Source organism: Stenella coeruleoalba (assembly GCF_951394435.1).
Source record: "Stenella coeruleoalba genome assembly, chromosome: Y".
Lineage (NCBI taxonomy): Eukaryota > Metazoa > Chordata > Mammalia > Artiodactyla > Delphinidae > Stenella > Stenella coeruleoalba.
In genome coordinates, this window is record NC_137168.1 from 3,690,606 (window position 1) to 3,710,048 (window position 19,443).

A 19,443-nucleotide genomic window follows, 5' to 3' on the forward strand; every position below is an offset into this window, starting at 1 on the left:
CAAAAGACACAGACTGGCTGAATGGATATAAAAACAAGACTGCTATAAATGCTGTCTATGAGAAACCCACTTCAGATTTAGCGACACATACTGAAAGTGAAGGGATGGAATCAGGTATTTCATACGAATAGAAATCAAAAGAAAGCTAGAATAGCAATATTCACATCAGACAAAATAGACTTTAAAATACTGTTACAAGAGAAAAAGAAGGATATTACCTAATGATAAAACCATCAACCCAAGAAAATGATATAACAACCGAAAATACATATACACCCAAATAGGAGCACCTCAGTATATAACATAAATGCTGTCAAAAAAGAAGAAATCGGGGCTTCCCTGGTGGCGCAGCGGTTGGGAGGCCACCTGCCGATAACAGGGGACGCGGGTTCATACCCCGGTCCGGGAAGACCCCACGTGCCGCGGAGCGGCTGGGCCTGTGAGCCATGGCCGCTAAGCCTGCGCGTCCGGAGTCTGTGCTTCGCAACGGGAGGGGCAGCAAAGGTGAGAGGCCCGCGTACCGCAAAAAAAAAAAAAAGAAGAAATCAACAGTAACACAGTAATGGTGCAGGACTTTAACACCTCACTTACATCAATGGACAGATCATCCAGACAGAAAATCAATAAGGAAACACAGGCCTTAAATGGCATACTAGACCAGATGGATTTAATGGATGTTTACAGAACATTCCATCCAAAAGGAGACTACACATTCTTCCCAAGCGCACATGGAACATTCTCCAGCATAGAGCACATGCTGGGCCACACAAAGTAAGCCTTGGTAAATTTAAGAAAATTGAAATCATATCAAGCATCTTTTCTGACCACTACATTATGAGATTAGAAAGCAACTACAAGAAAAAAACTGTAAAAAACACAAATACGTGGAGGTTAAACAATATACTACTAAACAACCAATGGATCACTGAAGAAGTCAAAAGGAAATCAAAAGATACCTAGAGACAAATGACAGCAAAAACATGAAGATCAAAAACCTAGCACATGAAGATTGGGACGAAGCACAAGCAGTTCTAAAAGGGAATTTTATAGCAATACAATCCTATCTCAGGAAACAAGAAAAATCTCCAATAAATAACCTAACCTTACACCTAAAGCAACTAGAAAAAGATACAAACAAAACCCAAAGTTACTAGAAGGAAAGAAATTATAAACATCAGAGCAGAAATAAATGAAAAAGAGATGAAGAAAATAGAAAAGATGAATGAAACTAAAAGCTGGTTCTTTGAAAAGATAAAACTGATAAACCATTAGCTAGATTTCTCAAGAAAATAAAGAGAGCACAAATCAATAAAATTAGAAATGAAAAAGAAGGTACAACGGACACCACAGAAATACAAAGACTCATAAGAGACTACTATAAGCAACTATGCTGATAAAATGGACCACCTAGAAGAAATGAACAAATTCTCAGAAAGGTACAATCTCCCAAGACTGAACAAGGAAGAAATAGAAAATATGAGCAGAACAATCACAAGTACTGAAATTGAAATTGTGATTAAAAAACTACCAACAAACAGAAGTCCAGAGAAAAGTCCAGGACCAGATAGCTTCACAGGTGAATTCTATCAAATATTTAAAGAAAACTTAACACCTATCCTTCTGAAACAATTCCCATAAATTGCAGAGGAAGGAACACTCCCAAGCTCATTCGATGAGGCCACGAACACCTTGATACCAAAACTAGACAAAGATACCAAGAAAAAAAGAAAAAATACAGGCCTGTATCACTGATGAACACAGACACAACAATCGTCAACAAAATACTAGCAAACTGAATCCAACAATACATTAAAAGGAAGATACATCATGAGCAAGTGGATTTATCCCAGGTATGCAAGGATTTTTCAATATCAATCAGCGTGATACACCACATTAACAAACTGAAGAATAAAAACCACATGATCATCTCAACATATATGGGAAAAAACCTTCTGACAAAATTCAACATTTATGAGAAAAACTCTCCAGAAAGTGGGCACAGAAGGAACATACGTCAAAGTACTAAAGACAATATATGACAAAGCCACAGCTAACATCATACTCAACTGAAAAGCAGAAAGCATTTCCCCTAAGACCAGGAACAACACAAGAATATCGACACTCACCACTGTGATGCAACACAGTTTTGGAAGTCCTGGCCACAGCAATCAGAGAAGAAAAAAAAAAAAATCCAAACTGGAAAAGTAGTAGTAAAACTGTCACTATTTGCAGATGACATGATACTATACATAAAAATCCTGAAGATGCTACTAGAGCTCATCAATGACTTTGGTAAATTTTCAGGGTACACAATTAATATGCAAAAAATCTCTTGCCTTTCTATACATTAACAACAGAAGTTCAGAAAGAAATAAGGGAAACAATATCACTTACCATCACATGAAAAAGAATAAAATACCTAGGAACAAACCTATCTAAGGAGGCAAAAGACCTGTACTCCAAAAACTGTATGACACTGATGAAAGAAATCAATGATGGCACAAACAGATGGAAAGATATACCATGTTCTTGGATCGTAAGAATCAATATTGTCTAAATGACTATACTACCCAAGGCAATCAAAGATTCACTGCAATTCCTATCAAATTAGAATGGCATTTTTTCACAGAACTAGAACAAAAAAACTTTAAATTTGTATGGAAACACAAAACACCCAAACAGTCAGGTTCCCTGACTTGAGACTACACTACAGAGCTACAGTCATCAAAACAATACGGTACTGGCACAAAAACAGAAATATAGATCAACAGATCAGGCTAGAAAGCCCAGAAATAAACCCATACACCTACGGTGAATTAATCTACAACAGAGGAGTCAAGAATATACAATGGAGAAAAAAGTATCTTCTATAAGTGGTGTTGGGAAAACTGCATGAATAAAGAAATGAAAGAAAATAAATAAAAGAATGAAACTCGAACATTCCCTAACACCATACACAAAAATAAACTCAAAATGGATTAAAGACCTAAATGTAAGACTACATACTACTAAACACTTAGAGGAAAATATAGGCAGAACACTCTGACATAAATCGCAGCAATCTTTTTGGCTTCACTTCCTAAAGTAATGAAAATAATAACAAAAATAAACAACTAGGACCTAATTAAACTTAAAAGCTTTGCACAGCAAAGGAAACCATAAACAAAATCAAAAGACAACCCACAAAATGGGAGAATATATTTACAAATGATGTGATCTACAAGGGATTAATCTCTAAAATATACAAACAACTCATGGAGCTCAATAACAAAAAAACAAACAACCCAATCAAAAAATGGGCAGAAAAATCTAAATAGACATTTCTCCCAAGAAGACACACAGATGACCATAAAGCACATAAAAAGATACTTACTCAACATCACCAGTTATTAGAAAAATGCAAATCAAAACTACAATGAGGTATCCCCTCACACCAGTGAGAACGGCCATCATGAAAAAGTCAACAATAAATCGCTAGAGAGTGTGTGGAGAAAAGGGAACCCCCGTACACTGTTGGTGGGAATGTAAATTGGTACAGCCACTGTATGGAGATTAATTAAAAAATTAAAAACAGAGCTACCATATGACCCAGCAATTCCACTTCTGGGCATATATTTGGAGAAACCCGTAATTCAAAAAGGTAGATGCACCCCAATGTTCACTACATCACTATTTACAATAACCAAGACAGGGAAGCAACCTCGATGTCCATCAACAGAGGAATGGATAAAGATGTGGTACACACATGTACAATGGAGTATTACTCGGCCATGAAAATGAATGAAATAATGCCATCTGCAGCAACATGCATGGACCTAGAAATCATCATACTAAGTGAAGCAAGTCAGAGAAAGACAAATATCATATGAAACCACTTATATCAGGGATCCCCAACCCCCGGGAAACAGACCATTACCAGTCCACAGAGGTGAGTGAGTGGTGAGCGAGAGAGCAAAGCTCCATCTGTATTTGCAGCCGCCCCCCACTGTTTACATTACCACCTGAACTCCACCTCCTGTCAGATCAGCGGCAGCATCAGATTATCATAGGAGTGTGAAACCTAGTGTGAACTGCACATGCGAGGGATCTAGGCTGCATGCTCCTTATGAGACTCTAATGCCTGATCATCTGAGGTAGAGCTGAGGCAGTGATGCTAGTGCTAGGGAGTCGTTGCAAACACAGTTTACCATTAGCAGAGAGGTTTGACTGCACAGAGAACATAATAAATCAATTGCTTTCAGTCTCATATCAAACCCCTATCAGTGAGTGGCAAATGAAAACAAGCTCAGGGCTCCCAGTGATTCTGCATTATGGTGAGTGGTATAATTATTTCATTATATATTACAATGTAATAGTAATAGAAATAAAGTGCACAATAAATGTAATGTGGTTGAATCATCCCGAAACCACCCCCCACCTCCCACCATCTGTGGAAAAACTGTCTTCCACGAAACTGGTCCCTGGTACCAAAAAGGTTGGGGAGCGCTGACTTATAGGAGGAAACTTAAAAAAAAATGATACAAATGAACTTATTTACAAAAGAGAAACAGACTCACAGACTTAGAAAACAAACTTATGATAACAAAAGGGGAAAAGTGGGGTGAGGGATAAATTAGGAGCTTGGGATTAACATACACACACTACTATATATAAAACAGATAATCAACAAGACCTACTGTATAGCACAGAGAACTCTACTCAATATTCTTTAATAACCTAAATGGGAAAAGAATCTGAAAAGAACAGATATATGTATATGTATAACTGAATCACTTTGCTGTACACCTGAAACTAAGACAACACTGTAAATCAACTATACTGCAATGTAATATAAACTTTAAAAACTTAATAGAATTGAACTACCATAAGATCCAGCAATTCCAGTTCTGGGTATATATCCTAATGAAATAAAATCACTATGTCAAAAAGATATCTGCAGTGCCATGTTCACTAAAAAACAGTAGTTACCCTCTTAGCCACCAGGACAGGTTCCAAGACCCCACTGGATACCTGAAATTGTAGACAGTACCAAAGCTATACATTCTATATTTTTTCCTGTAAGTACATACCTATGATAAAGTGTAACTTTCAGACACGGTGAGAGATTAACAACAGTTAAGTATTAATAAAACAGAATGATTACAATGTATTGTAAACAAAGTTATGTGAATGCGGTCTCTCAGAACATTTTATTGTACGAATTCAATACCTTTTTAAGCATTTATCATGCATTGTGGCTGTAACTTTTGCAGTCTGACGTGTGACAGTAAAACCACGAGGAACTTTTTTTTCCTGGATAGGATATTTTATACATGGATAGAATATTCATTCTTAATGTAAATCTTAGCAACCTAAGCAATTTTTTTCTTTCCTTATTGTGTCCAGAACTTTCACCTTCTCCCCTGAAGCATTTTATGGCTTCTTTTTCACATTCCCAAATTGCTACCTTTTCCCTTAAGTAAGCACTTCATGCTTGTCTTTGGCATTTCCAAATTGCCAGCATCACTACTCTTGTGCTTTGGGGTCATTATTAGGTAAAACAAGTGTTACCTGAGAACAGGCACTGTGAAACCATGACAGTAGATCTGAAAACCAAGGAAACTACTAAATGACTAAGGGGCAGGATACATGGATCAAAGGGATAATTCATGTCCCAGCTGAGACAGAGCCAGATGGCAAGAGGCTTCAACATGCTATTCAGAATGGCATGCAATCTAAAAGTTAAGAGCTGTTCATTTCCAGAATTTCCCATTTAATATTTTCCAACCACAGTTGACCAGGGTAACTAAAACCCCTAGAAAGTGAAACTTCAGATAAGGCAGAGACTGCTATACTATTTGCAATAGCCCAGATATGGAAACAAGCTTAGTGATGAATGAGTAAAGAAAATGTGTTATAGGCATATCGTGGAGGTATTTTGGGTTCAGGTCCCGAGCCCCACAATAAAGGAAGTCACATGAATTTTTTGGCTTCCCACTGCATACAAAAGTTACGTTTATGCTGTACAGTAGTCTATTAAGTATGTAACAGCATTATATCTTAAAAAAATACATATCTTAATTTAAAAATACTTCACTGCTGAAAAACAATAACCATCATATGAGGCTTCAGCTAGTCCTAATCTTTGCTCATAGAGGGTCTTGCGCTTTGATCTTCATAGCTGCTGACTGATCAGTGTGGTGGCTGCAGGAGGGCTGTGGCAATTTCTTAAAATAAAACAATAAAGTTCACTTCATCAAGTGACTCTTCTTCTCACTCCTAATTTTTTTTCCTTTCCTTTTTTTTTAATTGAATTATAGTTGACTTACAATTCTGTGTTACTTTCCAGTGTACATAACTGAATATGTATACATATTATTTATCATATTCTTTTCCATTATGTTATTATAAGATATTGAATATAATTTCCTATGCTATACAGTAAATCCTTTTTATCTGTTTTACATATAGTGGTATGTACATGTTAATCCCATTCTCCTAATTTACCACTGCCCACCCCTGATTTGGTAACCATGTTTGTTTTCTATGTCTGCTTTGGTTTGTAAATAAACTCATTTGTATTATTTTTTAGATTCCACACATAAGTGGTATCATACGATACTTGTTTTTCTCTGTCTGACTTCACTTAGTATGATGATGTATACAGGTCTCTCCATGTTGCTGCAAATGGCATTATTTCATTCTTTTTTATGGCTGAATAATATTCCATTGGTGTACATACACTGCATCTTCTTTATCCATGTTTGTGTTGATGGACATTTAGGTTGCTTCCATGTGTTGACTACTGTAAACAGTGCTCCTATGAACAGTGGGGTGCATGTATCTTTTGGAATTAAGAGCTTCCTTTGGAAGCTAGGAGTGGGACTGCTGGATCATATGGCAGCTCTATTTGTAGTTTTTTAAGGAATCTCCATACTGTTCTTCACACTGGCTGCACCAATTTACATTCCCACCAAGTATGTAGTAGGGTTCCCTTTTCTCCACACCATCTTCAGCATTTATTGTTTGTAGACTTTTTGACGACAGTCATTCTGACCGGTGTGAGGTGACACTTCATTGTAGTTTTAATTTGTCTTTCTCTAGTAATTAGCAATGTTGAGCATCTTTTCATGCCGGTCTACTTTTATTACATATTGTTGTGTCCCAGGGAATAGGGAGACCTGAGAAAAGGTACAGAATGGGGAATGGCCCAGAGGTGAAGCAGTCAAAACACACACAACATTTATTAAGTTCATTGTCTTATATGGGTGCAGTTCCTGGTGCCGCCAAACAATTACAATAGTAACATCAAAGATCACAGGTTATCATAACAAATATAATAATAACAAAAAAGTTTAAAATATTGAGAGAACTACCAAAATGTGACACGGAGACACGAAATGACAAAATGCTGTTGGAAAAATGATTCCAACAGACTTGCTTGACACATCGTTGCCAGAATCTTCATTTTGTAAAAACCTCAGTATCTGTGAAGTGCAATAAGCAAAATACAGTAAGAGCAGGTATGCCCATCTATAAATACAATGAAATAAAGAGTAGGATCAGGAGCAGGAGAGTTTGGGGAAATGAGAACATGCTGGTCTAAGAGTACAAACTTCAGGTATAAGTTCTGGGGATCTAATATACCAAATGGTGACTTCAGTTATCAATACTGTATTACATACTTCAAAGCAGCTAAGGTGTCAAAATTTAATGTTCTCACCACACACAGAAAATGTAAATACGTGATGAGGCAGAGGTGTTTACAACCAATTCACAATGCATACTGGCAACATATCATTGCACTGTACACCTTAAACTTACATAATGTTATATGTCAATGATATTTCAACGAATGGTAGGGTTAACCGTAGGTTAAAGAATAACCCTTTTTCTCATTCACCCCATTAGCGTTTGAGAGAGAATACCCTCAGTTTTGAAATTCTCTTGTTTCTCAGTCTTTAAGTGACACCCTAGTTTTCTTCCCACTCTCCCAAGTTCTGGTTACTGTGTCACTCCTCAGCCTTTACTGTCTTGCCCAAGGTTGTGCAATCAGCCATGTCTTCTACTTTCTCTTTATTCCTATGGTTTCAACTACCATATGCAGAATGATAATTCCCCAAATCCACATACTCAGACTAGGCTTGGACCTAATTCTTCCACCACACTATCTACTGAATATTTCATTTGGATAAAACCCAGCTTCCTCCAGAAGTGATCACTATGACCTTTTCTTCCTTCCCTGTCAGTTGGGATGTCTGATCTTTCCTATTCTTTCCCTTCCAACTACTCAATTATCTGTTCCTTTCTCTTATTCCCATGATCATTATTCACTCTCAGCCCCGTATTTCCTGATCCTAGGAGATGAAAATAGCCTCTAGGGACTTCCCTGGGTGGCACAGTGGTTAAGAATTCACCTGCCAATATAGGGGACACAGGTTCGAGCCCTGGTCCGGGAAGATCCCACATGTCATGGAGCAACTTGCCTGCGAGTTGGATCCCACAAGCCTGCAAGCCACAACTACTGAGCCCGTGCACCACAACCACTGAACCCCACCCACCTAGAGCCCGTGCTCCACAACGAGAAACCACCACAATCAGAAGCCCACACACCACAACCAAGAGTAGCCCCCGCTCGCCGCAACTAGAGAAAGACCATGTGCAGCAACAAAGACCCAATACAGCCAAAAATTATTAATTTTTTAAAATTTACCAGTATTAACCGGAGATAGAAAACTCAAGCAATCGTAAAAGTAAATACAATAACCTGTCTAATGTTAACATTTCAAACAGCTTGAAACCCAAATTCTTTCATAGGTGAATTTTTTCACAAGTTCCAAAAACAAATAATTCTAAAGTTTTATGAATTATTTTAGAGCATTTTACAATTCCTTTGGCAAAGTCAACAAATCTCCAAAACCAAAACCTGATAAAATAAATCAAACCACTCCCAAACTCTATTACTTATGACACCAGTTCAAGTATTTGCAAATATGATCCATAATCTGAAAGAGAAACACACAAACACATCCCTTAACAAAGTAAGAAATCAGGATGGAGCCAATTAGTCCATATCAATGGGCTGCAAGTAAAAAACGACGATACTCTTAAAGATGTCAAAAAGTTGAAATTCAATATTGATTTTTTACTTAAAAATATTCACTCAGGGCTTCCCTGGTGGCGCAGTGGTTAAGAGTCTGCCTGCCGATGCAGGGGACACGGGTTCGTGCCCCGGTCCGGGAAGATCCCACATGCCGCGGAGCGGCTAGGCCTGTGAGCCATGGCCGCTGACCCTGTGCGCCCGGAGCCTGTGCTCCGCAACGGGAGAGGCCACAACAGTGAGAGGCCCAGTTACCGCAAAAAAAAAAAAAAAAAAAAAAAAAATATTCACTCAGTAGAAAAAGAGATATGTCTTAACACAATAAAAATGTGTGCACAAGTGTATAATTATGCACTTCAGAATTTCAAAATCAGTCTAACCTGCTACAAAGGGTTTCTATTACACAAAATCAGCTCACATAATAAAGAGGAATGATATTTGCATTACTTTAAAGTAAAACTGCATACCTTGAATTTAGGGGTGAAACACTACATTCTCACAAAGGTCAGAAGATTAAGATGCCTTTTAACATATTGTATTTTAATACTGGAAACTGCTAACCAATTCAGTTAGGTAAGATAAGTAAATGCATGATTATAGTCAAATTTCTGATTTATACCTTATATATCCAAGAAATCCAAAAAACCAACAGAAATATTATCATCATAACCAGTTCAGAAAAGTAGAATAGTACAAAATTAGTACTATTAAAGACAATAGATTTTTTACCACTTAAATACATGATTGGCTATGTTAACTGAAAACTCTAGTGAGATTCTTCTTAAAAGACAAAGGGAGAATTCTGTTGCTCTAGAAAACACTGCCTCTGTAATGTCAATTTCCCCTAAATTAACCTCTGTATTCAATTAAAATCCTAGCAAATTACTGTTTACTACCAGCACCAAAGCATGTACTAGGTAGGCTAAAAAGTTCGTGCCGACTTTTCTGTTAAGATTTTACAGAAAAACCGAAATGACCTTTTTGGCCAATCCAATAAATGTACATTCTCCAACAGTACTCTCTGAAGTTAATATCAGAATGGATAATGATGGAATATTTATACAACTCATTATTATACACAATAAGAATGAATTAACTGCTATAAGTAATTTCATGGATAACTTTTCCAGGCATAATGTTGCTCTGGAAAGCCCAACACACAAAAATAAAAACCAAATCAATGGTAACAGAAGTCAGAATAGTGGTTCTTTCTTGCAAAGGGAGGAATAATTGACTGGGAAGGTGACAGGAGTGAGGCTTCTCTGTTACTCATAATGTCATTTAAAAAATCAGGGTAATGGTTATTCACATGAGTGAATGTGTTTAATACTTGAGGCCAACACAATCGATATCAGATAAGGTAATAATGCATTTTAAATAAACTACCTCTACATCTTACCACCATTATGATTAATGTTCCTCAAGAGGGCTACTTTTCCTCAGCAGGTAAGAATTATTAAGAGATGCTCCATTTCCTGCTAGATTTTTAAAAAGTATGGTAAATTCCATAATTTGCCCTTTAAGCAGATTCAGTTGGTTATGAGTAGGCTCTTACTTAATTTAGCGAAGTTCAAAATGAGACATGAATACTGCTTGCATCTCTCTCAGTATTTTAGTATGCAACACTGTGACAGCACATTTTGGTTTTTTGCTGTGTCGTTTACATTTTGGTGGATATTCTATAGGAAAACTGTAAAGAAGGTCACGTGAGTCAGACTGTTTTGTACACATAAAAATTTGAAGGAATATCCTCGCCGTCTGGCGGTTAGGATTTGGAGTTTTCACTGCCAGGGCCAGGTTTGATCCCTGGTCAGGCAACTAAGATCCCACAAGCCACATGGCACAGCAAAAACAAAACAGAAAAAACCCCGATACTGTTAAGACGCTCTCCACAAAACTCTCCTAACAATTTTTATGCTTTTACCAGTAATGTAAAAGTACCTACACTTCCCTAAAACCCAATGAGCACTGGAAATTAGTATTTTTAAAATTTGTAATTTTACTGAAAAATGAACGTTTGGGTTTTGTTAATATGTTGCTTATGAGTTTTATACATCTCTCAGCTGAGTTTTATCTCACTGACTTTTTAAAGACCTATCAGTATATGTGTGTTGTATATTCGTCCTTATTGGCATATATTTAAACCTCTCTTTAAAGGGGATTGACTGGGATTCTGTTAATTTATACTGACCAATTTGGGAAGAACTGACATCCTTAAAATATTAACTTTTTCCAATCTACTACTCTTCTTTAATTTATGAATCCTTAAATTTAATATGTTTGTGAAAAAGATCTTACATTGTTTTATTAAAGTACTAGATGTTAGTCTACCATTATTTCTACTTTGTTAGCTAACAAAGTCAGGAAAGTCCAGTGTGTACACTTTTTAATTTGTATTCATGCTTATTTTAATCTATTCTGTTTCCATCCTTTAAAAAGCTGTCATTTGCAGATAATTTGCTAGATCTCAGAAACTGTACTAAAGTCTTTGCATAAATTATCTCATTTTATCTTTACCTGAACTAGGGGTAGATATTACCAGCCCCATTTTCCAATTAATGACATTGAAGCTTTGAAAGCTAAGAAATGTGCTCAAGGACACAAAGGGACTTTACTCATTTCTCATAAACATGTTATCTATTTTACTTTTTTAATCCTTCTAAGACTCTTATTCTCCAGTTTCAATTATTTCACAGTATCTTCTGAAGCCTATTTAAGTTGTTTGAATGTTCATTACCCAAATCTCAGCAGATCTAATGGTTGCAGGAGAAGCAAAAGTCTTAAGAATGAACGTATTTAATGTGCCACTGGCACTGAAGTGATAATGTGCACACCCCACAGAACTGTTGTTTATATATAATTTTTTTAAATGTTGTTCATTAAAATGACTATATTGTATATGTTTAAAAATATACAATAGTTTAACAATACGGGTGAACAAGAAAACTGCTTGGAGTTCACTCAACTAATGAACTCAAAACATTTCTTCCACGTAACTGTAAACTCTGCTTTCCACTCAAAACACATTATCTTTGTTGATTAGTATGACAGATCAATTCTTTAAACATAATAATAATACAAGCTAAATACAAAGTAATTATATTTAAAGTGAAAATGTAAAGCACAAAAGATGTAAAAAAGTTGGTGAAAATGAAAAAGATATGCTCAGTCACAGTCATGGCCACTGACTTAAATTAAAATCTATAGGAAGACTAATTAACAGCTAGAGAAACAAAAATATCCACAAGATTAAGCCTAGCAAAGGTCTTAGAAAACTGACATACAATTTTCATATTGCAATTCCAGTATGAAGTGAAAATGCCATATAATGATGGCTCACAATTATGTCAGAAAATCATGCCAAAATACAATCCACCTCTATTTATTCTCTTCATTTGGAGAATTAGTGCACTGTTAAAATTAGAACTAAATCTAGTTTTTAAAAGATGAAACAAATATAATTGCAAATTTTTAAATTTCATTCACAAGAGATAAAATATCAAGCTGTTTCATCACTATATATTAAAAATTCTTTATTCTAGGGACTTTCTTGGTGGTCCAACGGTTAAGACTCTCCATGCTTCCACTGCAGGAGGCATCGGTTCGATGCCTGGTTGGGGACTAAGATCCCACATGCCACAAAGGGTGGCAAAAAAACAACAACAAAAAACTTATTCTAGTTTTCCATAGTCTAGCCTTCTTCCATATAAAAATTCTCAAAAAAAAAATTTAATTAATACTTTAAAAATTGTATTTTTAAAAAACCTCTCACTGTTATCCTTTTAAATCTATCTAGTTTTCCTCTAATATTTTAAAGTTAACTTTCATTCTATCTTAAGTAAAGTCCTAACCATCTTTTTTTTCCCCCTTATCCATCCCTCAGCTAATCTTTTTATTACCTGGCACAGTGAATTTTAAACTTCCTTTTTTTTTTCTTCTAGTCAGCAAACCCTACCTTCAAATGGAAGTTTAAAAAGAAGGTAAGCATACTGATTAAAGTTCATTACCTGAAATCAAGTTAAGCAATATTTAACATTTAAGTTGAATAACTGGAAGAAGAGAAGTAGAAAGAATTAGTTTGTAAGCTAGTGTTTAAAAAGATCTTGAGAAATAAGGGACAAATTACAGCTCAATGATATGGAAATGTAAATACTAACTATACAGAAAATTCAAAGAGAATTTAAAGTTAGGAAATCCATTAATAAAATTCAGCACATTAATGGATCAAAGGAAAAAAAAAATCAACAGATGCAGGCGAAAGCATCCCCCAAATTCAACTCCTCTTTATGATAAAAACTTCTAAACTCTAAAGGAAGAGAATTTAAAGAATATTTACCTAAGAGAACACTGCAGTATCAATATTTAAAGAAAAAAACACTGGAAACACTCTTTCAAGTACCTATACCATTAAAAACTGAATCTAACATCATTATTAACAGAAAACACAATTACACAGAAAATGCAAAAAGTCCACTAACTAGTATCACTACTGGATTTCATGGACTCTGAAGATGCTCTTAATTATTAGATGAACCATTATTTTACATACCACTAAGAAAAACTACTGCTCAATAAAATGATATAATTCGTCATCATTTATAACTGTAAAATACATACTGGAGTTGGCATGTGTGTGAAAAATAACCAAAAGAAATGCATTTAGAATATTAAAACTTCTTCACATCACATTCAGGGTGCTACTGTGGCTCACTTTTCTGCTCAAAGCTGTTCAATGTCCATGTCTAACTACAGTTTTCTCCCAACAACAAGGTGTTGATGAAGCATCTCTTAATTATCATCTGTAGAATTTTCTTACAAGTCAATGACACTTACTTCTCAAACTTTGATGCCAGCACTTTATTTTTTGACTAAAGTCATTATTTCATTTTTGCTAAAGTAAGTTAAGCAGCTTCTGTTCAAAGTTGGAAATTTTGTGATAAAAAGACTCTCAATGTATGACCACGTATCCTATGACTGAAATATGAATCAAACAACCCAGGCTCTGACTGCTGTTTAACTTCTTTCAACTCTTCCAAGAGCAATTTATTCTACTTTCAGGAGTACTGTCTGATAAGTATTAGCAATGTATGTAGTAACCAATAATGACTGTAACTCATGTGGAGGGATACAAAATGAGTAGTTCCTGAATACTGCAGGCTGTGATAAATACATTTCAATTTCAGAGATACTGACCTATAAGGAGGAAAGTGCACCTCAGAATCTATGCAGTATGGTCATACATTTAATATTGAAAGTTTGCATAGTCGATTTCTGCATGTCAACAGAGTCTGTTATAAATTATAAACTGAAATTGTTACTTTTAAAAAACTGCTATTCACTATGGCCACAAAAGTTACACAACGTAACACAATACAGTTAACAATGCATATATGAAAAGCAATATATAGTATGGTATAGGTGTAGACTCTGGGGCCAGATGGTAAAATTAAAATTCTACCTCCACTAAGATTATGGGTTTCAATCCCTGGGGTTTCAAAGTTTCAAAGCAAACTTAGGATACAAGAAAATGTGTATTGGGAATTCCCTGGTTGTCCAGTGATTAGGGCTCGGAGCTCTCACTGCCAAGGGCCAGGGTTCAATTCCTGGTTGGGAAACTAAGATCCCACTAGTCACGCAGCACAGCCAAAAATAAATAAATAAATGAAATGTGTAATTATGGTAGGGAGATTTTAGAAGTTATTATATTAGTACTGTCTGAAGAACAGTGCTGGCACACAATAAGTGTTTGATGACAATGGCAAAGACGATAATGATGATGGAGAAAATGTTATAAAAGGACTTTAATAAGCCTACAGAAATAAACCATGTTCATCAAAGGCATATATGTATGTCCATATATTGTCCATATATTGTATAAACTTGATGCAAATACAAAAATCTAATAATTTTTCCAACTGAAATAAAGAGTCTAAAAAAAGTTAAAGGAAAAAGACAACTAAAACAATTCTACAAAGAATAAGAGAATACTTACTAAGATTTTGAGGAGTTGGAAGACCCTGAGCTCACCTCCTCTCACACACACACCAAAATTATATCTACAGAGCAAGTATTGTTGAGAAAAACCAGAGACTAGTAGAAAAGATACAAAGAAGGAACCACAAAGAGACAGAAGTGGTGGATATGCAGTACAGTCAAGGTCTATGCATATCCCTGGGTAGGTGACCCACAAATGGGATGATAATCACAATTGTAGAGATTCTTCCCAAGGAGTAAAGAATTGGAGCACCTCAGTAGGCTCCTCAGCCTGGGGGTCTTGCACTGGGAGGACAAGTTCCCAGTATGTCTGACTTTGAAACCCAGTGGGGCTTACTCTGAGGAGACCTAGAAGAATGCGGGAAATAGACTCCATTCTTTTTTTTTTTTTTTTTTTGCAGTACGCAGGCCTCTCACTGTTGTGGCCTTTCCCGTTGCGGAGCACAGGCTCCGGACGCGCAGGCTCAGTGGCCATGGCTCACGGGCCCAGCTGCTCTGCAGCATGTGGGATCTTCCCGGACCGGGACACGAATCCGTGTCCCTGCATCGGCAGGCAGACTCTCAACCACTGCGCCACCAGTGAAGCCCTAGACTCCATTCTTAAAGGGCACATACAGAAGCTGTGATTTGAAAGACACCCAGGTTAGATCCATATACTGATACCTGATCTTGGAGAGTCTCCTGGAAAAGAAGAGACAAATGGAGCTCACCCTGGGGATGCAGTCACTGGAGGCAGCCATTCTTGGGAGCTTTGTTCTACCATGTGGACACTGGTGCTGGCAAGCATCACTCTGGAGCCCTCCCTCTAGCTTATTAGCACTGGGACCTGGCCCAGCCACCAGTCTGTCAGCACCAGTATCAGGAAGTCCAAGCAACTAGCCAGGAAGGGACACAGCCCCAGCCACAAGGAGGCCAGCTAATCTTGAGGGCCTTCAGCCCATAGCTGCCCTGGGAATCAACCACACACACAAGTGCACTGGCACTAGCATGGGACCACCCAGCCTGGGAACCTCATGGGACTTCACATCTCAGGCCCTGCCCACCAGCTGGCTAACACCAACTCCAGGACACCTTTGGCCCTGCAGTTAGAGACCCCAGCACTCAGCTCTGCCCACTAGTGGGTCAGCAATAGCCCTAAGACCCACTAATACTCCACAGCCAGCTGCCGTATGTACAGAAATAAAACCCCAGAGGAACTAAATGAAGTAGAGATAGGCAATCTACTCAATAAAGAGTTCAAGACAATGATCATAAAGATAGTCAAAGAATTTGGGAGGAGAATGGATTCCCAGAGTGAGAAGTTAGAAGTTTTTAACAGAGGTAGAAGACAAAAAACAACCAAATAGAGATAATACAATAACTGAAATGAAAAACACACTAGAAAGAATCAACAGTAGATTAGATGATACAGAAGAACATATCAGTGACTAGACAGACTAGTGGAAACTGCTGAGGCTGAACAGAAAAAAGAAAAAGAATAAACAGAAATGAGGATCGTTTAAGAGACCTCTGGGACAACTTCAAGTGTACTGATATTCACATTACAGGAGTCCCAGAAGGAGAAGAGATTAGGAAAAGAGGCAGAGATCATATCTGAAGACATAATAGCCAAAAACTTCCCTAAAATGGGAAAGGACACAGACATCCAAGTCCAGGAAGCACAGCAAGTCCCATACAGGATTAACCCAAAGAAGAACACATCAAGATACAGTGTAATTAAAATGGTAAAAGTTAAAGACAAAGACATAATATTATAAACAAGTTATGTACAAAGGAACTGCCCATACTTGCACGTAATTAATCTGTAACAAGGGATGCAAAAATAATACAATGTGGAAAAGAGAGCCTCTTTAATAAAAGCTGTTGAGAAAAGTGGATAGCTACATGCAGAAGAATCAAGCTGGACTACTCTCTTCCACCATGCACAAAAATAAACTCAATACATATTGAAGACTTAAATGTAAGACCTGAAACAATAAAAATTCTAGAAGAAAACACAGGCAGCAAACCCTTTGACATTAGTAGTATTTTTTTTTACACACATAAAAAAGAGAAATTTTATTTCTCTTCTTTTATTTCCCTCCTCAAGGGAAATAAAAATAAACAGATGTGGTACTACTTCAAACTAAAAAGCTTTTGCACAGGGAAGGAAAATACCAACAAAACGAAAAGGCCCCCAATGAATGGGAGAAGATATTTGCAAAGGATATATCCAATAGAGCGTTAATATCCAAATGTAAAAAGAAGTCACACAACATCAAACAAACAAAACAAAACAAAACCCCACAAACAACCCAATTAAAAAATAGGCAGAGGGGCTTCCCTGGTGGCGCAGTGGTTGAGAATCTGCCTGCTAATGCAGAGGACATGGGTTCGAGCCCTGGTCTGGGAAGATCCCACATGCCGTGGAGCAACTAGGCCCGTGAGCCACAACTACTGAGCCTGCCCATCTGGAGTCTGTGCTCCGCAACAAGAGAGGCCCGCGCACCATGACAAAGAGTGGCCCCCGCTTGCCACAACTAGAGAAAGCCCTCGCACAGAAACGAAGACTCAACACAGCCAAAAATAAATAAATTAATTAATTAATTTAAAAAAATAGGCAGAGAATCTGAATAGACATTTTTCCAAAAAACACATACAGATGGCCAACAGACACATGAAAAGATGCTCAACATCACTAATTATTAAGGAAATACAAATCAAAACCACAATGAGGGATCACATCACATCAATCAGAATGAGTAGTATCCAAAAGACAACAAATCACAAGTATTGGCAAAAGGATGTGGAGAAAAGGGAACCCTCATGCACTGTTGGTGGGAATGTAAATTGGTGCAGCCACTGTGGAAAACAGTATGTGGAAAACATACTGTGGAAAACATACTGTGGAAAACAGTATGAAGATTCCTCAAAAAATTAAAAATAGAACTACCATATGATCCAGCAATTACACTCCTAGGTATTTATCAAAATAAAAACACTAATTAGAGAAAAACATGCATCCCAATGTTCATTACTGCAGGACTGTTTACAATCACCAAGGTATAAAAGCAACCTAACTGCACCATACAGATGAATAAAGGTGTGGAATGTTAACCATAAAACAGAATGAAATATTGCCATTTGTGACAACATGCATGAACCTAGAGGATATGAGACTAAGTAAAATTAGTCAGAGAAAGACGAATACTGTATGATTTCACTTACATGTGGGAAAAAAAGGCTCCACCTCACTAGTATTCTGACTGACGCAAAGTTAAAGCGACAATCAGAAAACATCTAATCCCTGGAAACTGGAAGAAATTAAACTGTTAAGTCTTTGGCAGTGCTATGAAGAAACAGAGACTCACAATTTAGTATCAACTAAATACAACCACTGTGGAAAGAACTTGGCAATTCCCAGTAGAGCTGACAATGCATATATATACACTTCAGTGTACCAATTCCATTTATATCATAAACCCAAGAGAGAAGAGTTATGTACAAAGAGAGCAGCACTGTTTTGAAAATTCAAACAACTTAAAACTTAACTGTAACTATTAATGAATAAATAAGCCACGGCCTATTTACTTATTAAAATACAAGTCTACTATGAAATTAGACTAGGAGTTTCTCAAACTTTTCCACGTCAGAACTCCTGCATAATTTTATAAAATGTTGTACTGAAAAATAATAAGAATGGACTGTCCATATTCCTATCGGGTGAAGAATATGAAAAAGAGGAGAATAAAGCAGGCAGGGAAGGTTATCCTGAGCTCCCATTTGGACTTTGTACCTTTATAATGTGGACACAGTATGCCTTAATATTTATACCCTTGTCCATAACACAGTAACTGTTTAAGCTAATTCCAATTGGAAAGTTATTCAACTCCATATACATCTCTGCATTCAGTCATTCAAATAATATTTATTGGAAATGATGCCCATGCGCCAGATCATTTTGCTAAGGGGACAAGGCAGGATGAGAAACTGTCTCTACAGTTAGGACCTCAAGAAAACAAAATATAAACTAATAGAATACAACAGCTTCAATGGTAAGTTAAAGATGTCTGTATTGTTCTATGGGACACGAAAAGAAAAGCCTGGGAAAATAAAGTCACAAACAGAAAGAAATCAACAAGCAGGAGTTGTTTTAGGGATTCTATGAAGAAACTGCTTTTTCAGCTCATATTATTGGGCACTTAATATGTATCAGATACATTTTATTTTAGCCATATTGAGTATGGAGTGTCAGGAAGGCAAATGAGTTGTTCAGCAGGCAACGAGAAATGCTAGGTGAGAATCTCAGACAAGAGGAGACAGCGAAGCCAGAGAAGACTGGAGAAAACAGGATAGAGGACTGACGTCAAGGGAGATTCCACATGAGGTTT

At 36.9% G+C, this 19,443-nt stretch overlaps 1 protein-coding gene across 3 annotated transcripts in view; it reads right to left on the reverse strand.

The window, feature by feature from the left end:
- The window catches only part of LOC307181038 (zinc finger X-chromosomal protein-like), a 55,002-nt gene that overhangs the window by 31,698 nt on the left and 3,861 nt on the right, over positions 1-19,443 (reverse strand). The gene's annotated exons all lie outside the window — the stretch shown is intronic.